The following is an 8,562-nucleotide window of genomic DNA, read 5'->3' as shown; positions in this document are numbered from 1 at the left end:
AACCTATGAGTCCATGGTGATAACCAAAAAGAAATAAAAACAAAACAAAACCCTACCATCTTTGCCACTACTGGAAGTGGCTGATACATCATGTCAGCTCTCAACTCTGAATGTTGGTGATTAAAAGGAAAAAATTCAGCATGTATGGGAAATGTAGGGTTGATATGTCATGACGCCTAGTTTTTACTTTATATATATATTTATTTACATAAAATTATTTATTATATGTTTAGGCTATATTATTTTTTCATATAGATGAAAAATTTTGGCAAAATATTAACAGTTGTTGCACCTAGGTTGTGGATGTGTGGGTGGTCACTGTGCTATTCTTTTTGTAGATTTGAAGTTTTTTTTTAAAGATTTTATTTATTTATTCATGAGAGACAGAGAGAGAGAGGCAGAGACACAGGCAGAGGGAGAAACAGGCTCCCCACAAGGAACCGGATGGAGGACTTGATCCCAGGACCCCGGGGATCACTACCTGAGCCAAAGGCAGATGCTCAACCGCAAAGCCACTCAGGCGTCCCTGAAACTTTTTATAACAAAAACAATTTTAAGTTAGAATTTCTCTTACATTTCTTATTAGTTTAACCATTTATCAAAAAGATATTTTCAGATTTTCCCTACATTTTACTTGTGCTATATCAGGAACAGTTCCTCTGGATCCTATTACTGGACTCCTTAAACCTTTCTTTCTTTCTCTTTCTTTCTTTTTTAAATAACTGCATAATGGTTCACTATATAGCTAAACCATAACGTTTTAAAGTAATTCCCTTATAGGTGGATAAATATTTTTAAAAATTGCATAAAAATTGGATAGTCATCCAATTGGATCCTATCACAGGATCCAATCTAATTGATTTCCAGTGGGGTTCTAGCACTATAAGGCAAATCATTCAACCTTGCCCTACAAGGCTGAATGGGACTAGATCTCAGGGCCTCAGGATCACAACCTGAGCCTAAGGCAAGACGCTCAACCACTGATCTACCTAAGTGCCCCTACTTCAGCCTGCTCTTAATGCTCCTTAGTAGAGTCTTAAAGTCTTGTTTATAAATATTATGCACATTTTAAAAGATTTTATTTATTTATTTGAGAAAGGGAGAAAGCTCAAGTAGGGACACAAGGAAGGGGCAGAGGGAGAGGGAGAAGCAGACTCCCTGATGAGTAGGGAGAACCATGTGGGGCTCAACCCCAGGACTTTGAGACCATGACCTGCACCGAAGGTAGATGCTCAACCCAGGGACCTCATATATTTCTTGTTAAATTAATGCCCAGGTATTTTCTCTTTTACTGCCTGTGTATCCAAAGTGACTTAAGAAGAACAAACCAGGGGTGCCTGGGTGGCGCAGTTGGTTAAGTGGCTGACTTGATTTTGGCTCAGGTTGTGATCTCAGGGTGGTGAGACTGAGCCCTGTATCGAGCCCCACATGGGACTACATGGTCAGCATGGACTCTGCTTGGGATTCTCTCTCCCTCTTCCTCTACCCCTCCCACTCATGTTCTCTCTCTCTCTCTCTCTCAAATAAATAAATAAATCTAAAAAAGAAAAGAAAAGACCCAAAAGCAAAAAACCTTTTTTTATTTCGAGATAGTTTACAAGGAGTTCCTATATACCCTAACCCAATGTTATCAGCTTATATTACCACCATGCACTTGTCAAAACTAACAGACAATAACATGCATTATTATTATTTTTAAAAAGACTTTATTTATTTATTTGAGAGAGCACATGCAAGCAGGGAGGGTAGGGACAGAGGGAGAGGAAGAAGCAGACTCCCCGCTCAGTGGGGAGCCCAAAGTGGGCTCCAGTCCCAGGACCCTGAGATCATGACCTGAACTGAAGGCAGATGCTTAACCAACTGAGCCTCCCAGATGCCCCTAACATGCATTATTATTAACCAGATTCCTCAGCCTCCTCTGGCCTGTGCCTTTTTCTCAGTCTTTCCTTGTTTTTCATGACTTCGACACTTTAGAGAAGTACTGGTAAGGAAATCTATAGAATATTCACCGACTTGGGTTTTTCTGTTTTTACTATGACTAGACTGGTAATGGGGCAAATTACCCAACAGTGACATGCCTTCTACCAAGAGTACCTGATATCAACATGACATTACTGGGATGTTAACTTTAATCACTTGTCACATTGTAAGTTTATCCACCGTGAAGCTACTATTTTCCTTTTCTGTACTGTATCCTCTGGAAGCCAGTTGCCACATCTGCCCAACTACCTCCTGGAACAGGGAGGACTACCTCCTGGAGCAGGGAGGAGCTACATATACTTTCTGGAATTCTCTCGTAAGGAAGATTTTGACTCTTCTCTCCCATTTATTTATGTCACTGTGGACTCATATATGTATAATTTACACTTTAAACTATAATCTGGTACTACATTATTTACTTTGTTGCTCAGATTGCTCCAGCATTGGACCCTGGACGTTCTTTCAAGTTGGTTCTGGTGTCCCTTGGACATGCCTGCATCCTTTTGTTGTTTCAAGTCCTGCCTTGCTGTCTGCTACTACAAAATGCTCCAAGTTTATCTTGAGTTTTCCCCGCCCTACCCCTGAACCAGCCTTTCCCCCAAGGATCCCTGCTGCTTTTATTGGAGAATGGTATTTAGAAACAAAAATCTGGGCACTGGAAGTCAAAGTGACTTTTTAAAGATGAAAATGAGGGTGGGAATGCCTGGGTGGCTCAGTCAGTTAAGTGGCTGACTCTTGGTTAGGGCTCAGGTCATAATCTCAGTCCCTGGGATCCAGCCCCCATAGGACTCTGTGCTCAGTGGGGAGTCTGCTTGAGATTTGCCCTCTCCCTCTGCCCCTCCCCTCACACATGCACACTCTCTCTTCTCTCTCTAAAATAAATAAATCTTAAAACAAATTTAAAAAATAAAAATGAGGGCAGCCCGGGTGGCTCAGCGGTTTAGCACTGCCTTCAACCCAGGGCGTGATCCTGGAGACTCGAGATCGAGTCCCACATCGGGCTCCCTGCATGGAGCCTGCTTCTCCCTCTGCCTGTGTCTCTGCCTCTCTCTCTCTGTCTCTCATGAATAAATAAATAAAATATTTTTAAAAATTAAAAAATGAAAATTAGAGGTGCCTGGGTGGCTCAGTCAGGCAGCCAACTCTTGGTTTTGGCTCAGATCATGATCTCAGGATCGTAACACTGAGCTCTGAATTAGGCTCCCTGCTAAGTGGGGGAGTCTGCTTGTCCCTCTCTCTCACCCTTTGCCCCTCCCCCGCTCTCATGCATGTTTTCTCTTCTTTATCTCTCAAATAAATAAATAAATAAATAACATATTTTCTAAAAAAAAAAAAAGAAAGAAAGAAAATTGGATTATATCAGCTTCTTGCATACACTTTTGGATGGATTACCACTGTTCTCAGAGTCACAGCTGAGTCTATGAAAGTCCTGTAAGATCCAGCCTGAGTGGGCTTCTGACACCCTCTTAGCCCCAGATGGCTCCACTTCCCTCAGCTCACCATCTATCTACACTGCCACTTTTGCTTCCCACGATACTCCAACTTTTCTATTCTCAAAGCCAATATGAATGTTTTATCTTTTGAGTAATTCCGACTCCTCCTGAAATACTCCTTCCTGAAAGGGATCCTGGCTATTCACCTCCTGCCCAATCTCCACATCTAATTAGGCTTTCTGTTGTAGGACCCAGTGTTTTCTCCTCTGTGGCAGACTTCCTGCTATCCACAAAAGTCCTTTGTCTTCTCTGGTAGAAATAGCCTTCTAGCAGGGCATGTGACACCATCTACGCTTCACTTCCCAGACTCCCTTGGAGTTGGGTTTAGCTATGTGCTAAATTTCTCTAGTAGAATTTGACTGGAGTGACACATGCCACTTTCTGGACTGGCCCATAGAAACATCCATGTGTGCCTTCATGCCTTTTCCATCTTGTGGCTGGAATGGCCACAACCAGAGGTTCATGGAAACTTTGTGCAGAAGATGGCAGCTCTGATGTCAGCCCAGTGCTTGAATCATGATGTCAGGCCCAGTGCTTGGGCAGAGCTCCCCACCAACCTGGCCCTGCCACCTTAAACTTTTACATGAGAGAGAATCAAACACTTATGAGGCGCCTTGGCTGAATTCAGTCACTTAGCCTATCCAATTTCAAACACCTCCCAATTCAGTTCAGATGCTTTTGGGGATGGATGGCAGTAAAAGGCTGGAGAAATGAAGGCAGAGCTTCTGGTCTAAATGGAAGATCAGGCTAGCACTGAATGTTTTCCACTACAACCCTTAGAAATGTGGAATAAAATATCTGATCCCACAAATGCAGCGTGAGGCCGAGCTTGTAAGGAGGAAAGGGAAATTGGAATCCTCAAATACTAGAAGCACAGATGAATCTAGTGCCAGAGAAGCAGCCTGTGAGCTGAGAGGTTGGCAGTTGTGGGCATTTGGGAAGGATTAGAGGCTTAGCATTGTCTTTGTTGCTAAGATTTTGTTTTATAGATTTAAATATAGTGTATGTTGAGGACTTATGATATACCAGCTCCTATTCTAAGCTCTTTACAAGAGTCCACTCATTCAATCATCACAGCCTTATGGGAGAGTTGTTGTTAATGCTCCCATTTTACCGATGAAAAAGTTGAAGCACAGAGATGTTGTCAATTATCTGGTCTCAGAATTATAAAGAGGGCAGAGCCAGGACTAGGAACTGGGCAGTATTGCTTCTTAGTCCCTGCTCTCAAGAGCACATGCACTATAATATGCCAGTGCAATAAGGAGAAAGATGAACAAAAACTTAGTTTAGGACTCAGTTTTACTTTGGGAGTGATGATTTCGGCATGGCATCCATTAGAGTCCATGCATCACGTGGCGCCTAGAATCTAGGGAGGATGCACTGAGCCAGGAAACAGACCTCTTTTCCCACTGCTTTCCAGGCTGTCTGAAGCCCTCCCAGACAAGCTTCTTTAAGGTCTTGGGGCAAGGAGTCAAATTCTTTTTTATTCTCTCTTCTCTTTCCTTCTGAAGAACCAGGTGCCATGATATTGACTAATACAAGGGTCTGCCTAAGGAGACAGTGCTGCAATCCTCGAGGATCCCAGAAAGCCCTTCCATTAACCAGCAGGGTGGTGGCTGTCAGTAGGTGAGCAGCTATCTGAACTGCTGTTAGCAACTTGTCCAGGTCTCCCTTTCTGTATCTGTAGTTATGACCTAAGCGGAGAGGGATAGAAACCAGGAACATTATATTTTTTGCATCTTAGGGGTCCTCCAGACCTGAGTCACTCCCGTGTATTGACACAAATGTATTCTCTCTTAAGTGTAGGAAGGAACTCTTTCAGATAATTATAGATGGATCAAAGGTGGGGAGAAAGTGTCAACCGTTCTAATAGGTCCTATCTGTAGGGACCTAAAGAGGCCATCTCAACCTTGTCTGGGATTTCCACAAGGGGGCAATCTAACACTTGCTTACAGCTTCTCCAAAGGCCAAAAACTTGGTTTTTAACTTCCGTTAAGACCAAAGTGGGGAGAGGGGGTGGGGGGGGTGGGGGAGGGACGACACTGACCAAAAGAGGAGGAGCACCTGGGTGGCTCACTCAGTTGCGCATCTGCCTTTGGCTGAGGTCATGATCCCAGGTTTCTGGGATGGAGACCCACGTAGGCACCCTGCTCAGTGGGGAGCCTGCTTCTCCCTCTCCCTCTGCTACTCCCCCTGCTTGTGCTCACTTTGTCAAATAAATAAATAAATAAATAAATAAATAAATAAATAAATAAATCTTTTAAAAAAGGGATCCCTGGGTGCATCAGCGGTTTAGCGCCTGCCTTCGGCCTAAGGCGTGATCCTGGAGTCCCGGGATTGAGTCCTGGGATCGAGTCCCACATTGGACTGCCTGCATGGAGCCTGCTTCTCTCTCTGCCTGTGTCTCTGACTCTCTCGGGGTGTGTGTGTGTGTGCGTGTGTGTGTGTGTGTGATGAATAAATAAACTTTTAAAAAATCTAAAAAAATAAAATAAATAAAATCTTTTTAAAAAAGATAAAAGATAAAACCTCAGACTTTGAGATGGGATGAGTTTGAAATGGGAACTTTGCACGAAGATAAGACCCTTGAAGGCTGCAATCACTTTATCAGGAAGATCAACAAGCTTCCCAGTGGCCCAGGGAGGAAACTAGAAAGCTTGTCTCAGCTGTGGGCCCAGCTGGGCAAAAAAATGTTTTTTCATCTTCAGGCTGGTATGGAGCTTGAATTAGCCCATTAGGTGGTAAACTCAAGCTGAGAAATTAGAAAGAAATCTCAGGCTGTTTCTGTGTCTTGGATGCCCAGCAGTAGCAGCAAGGGGACCACTTTGGTGGCACACAAGTCCTTCTTAAGATAATCAGCCAAATGAAGAAATAATTTCCCATAAGCAAGGATAAGGAGATGCATAATTGAAAGCATTACTTACCTCAGGAGCTAACTCATATTTATGGATAGGAAGAGTTATTCTTATCACAAAGACACCCATTCTCAACAATTTAATATACTACTTCAATGTTATTCTAGTTAAAATCTTAAGGGTTATTTCATAGCATTTGAAAACCGATTTTGGGGGCACCTGGGTGGCTCAGTGGTTGAGCATCTGCCTTTGGCTCTGGTCCTGATCAGGGTCTTGGGACTGAGTCCTGCATCAGGCTCCCTGCAGAGAGCCTGCTTCTCCCTCTACCTTGTCTCTGCCTCTCTCTCTTTCTCTGTGTCTCTCATGAATAAATAAATAAAATCTTAAAAAAAAGAAAACTGATTTTGAAAAATAACCTTGATTTTTGAAATTAATCACAAAGAGAAAAAATGAGGGAGAATAACTAATAACAGTTTGAAAAAGATCCAGGAAGTCAGACGTGCCCTAAAAAAATATCAAAAGATATTGTAACATTATTGTATGAGTTAGAGTCCAGTCAGGAGACATGACCCACATAGTAATTTGAATAGGGGGAATTTAATATAAAGAATTATTTCCAGGGCACTTGGGTGGCTCAGTTGGTTAAGCATCTGCCTTCGGCTCAGGTCATGATCCAGGAGTCCCAGGATCAAGCCCTACTTTGGGCTCCCTGCTCAGCGGGGAGTTTGCTTCTCCCTCTGTCCCTTACCCCGCTCATGGTGTTCCCTCTCTCACTCACTTTCTGTCTCTCAAATAAGTGAATAAAATCTTTAAAAAATATTTTCAGGGGATTGGAATAATGGGGGACTTACTAGTAAGAGTTACAGAGAACTCTAAAGAACAAAGGGATAGTGGATATAGGGAGTAGTTCCCACCTACTGGGCTGAGATAGAGTGCCCAAAGTAGAGCACACGCACACCCTGAGGCTGGGGGCCAGACCTCGCTGGAGAGGTCAATGAGAAATCACTGAAGTGCCTTTCTGGCCACACTGCAAAGCTGTCAGAAGATGTGCCAGGGGCAGATGCTGGCTTCCTGGGTGCTGCTGGCCACTGCCTGCTCAGGAACTGGGAGCTTGAAAAACTGATCTCAGCAGGAGCTGGTCACTGGAAAAACTGTTCTGCATGAGGCAGATGCTCAAGAAAGCTGTGCCCAGAGGAACCTATTATGGAAAAACTGCCTTCCCAAGAGCTGAGCATTAGATGGGCAGAAGACATGAATAGACATTTTTCCAAAGAAAACATCCAGATGGCTGACAGACACAGGAAAAGATGTTCAACATCATTCATCATCACGAATCAAAACCACAATGAGATACTACCTCACATCTGTCAGAATGTAAAATCAAAAACTCAAGAAACAACAAGTGTTGGTGAGGATATGAAGAAAAAAGAAACTTTGTGCAAACTGGTGCAGCCACTATGGAAGACAGTTTGGAGGTTCCTCAAGAAATTAAAAATAGAAAAAAAATAGAATTACCCTATGACTCAGGAATGGCACTACTGGGTATTTACTCAAAGAATATGAAAACACTAATTTGAAGGGACATATGCACCCCTATGTTTATTGCAGCATTATTTACAATAGCCAAACTATGCAAGCAGCCCAAATGTCCATCGATAGATGAAATAGATAAAAAAAAAGATGTGGAATATACACATAATGGAATATTCACAATGGAATATTTTATATATATAAAAGAATGAAATCTTGTAATTTGCAATAACATCATTGGACCTAGGGGCACCTGGGTGGCTCAGTTGGTTAAGCATCTGCCTTCAGCATAGGTCATGATCCCAGGGTGCTGGGATCAAGCCTCACATTGGGCTCCCTGCTCATTGGAGAGTCTGCTTCTCTCTCTCCCCCCGTCCTTCCACCCTGCTCGTGTTTTCTCTCTCGCTCACGCTCTCTCAATATAAATAAATAAAATCTTTTTAAAAAACTTGATGGATCTAGAGAGTATAATGCTAAGCAACATAAGCCCGAGAGAGACAAATACCATATAATTTCATTCATATATGGAATTTAAGAGATAAAAAAAATTTAACAAAGGAAAAAAGAGTCAAACCAAAAAAACCAGTTTGTTATCTATAGAGAACAAACTTGTGGTTGCCAGAAGGGGAGATGGGAGGGATGGGTGAAATAGGTGAAAGAGATTAAGAGTATACTTATCTTGATGAGCACTAATATATGGAACT

The sequence above is a fragment of the Canis lupus genome, chromosome 18 (assembly GCF_011100685.1).
Source record: "Canis lupus familiaris isolate Mischka breed German Shepherd chromosome 18, alternate assembly UU_Cfam_GSD_1.0, whole genome shotgun sequence".
Classification (NCBI taxonomy): Eukaryota; Metazoa; Chordata; class Mammalia; order Carnivora; family Canidae; genus Canis; species Canis lupus.
This window is presented reverse-complemented; position numbering follows the sequence as displayed.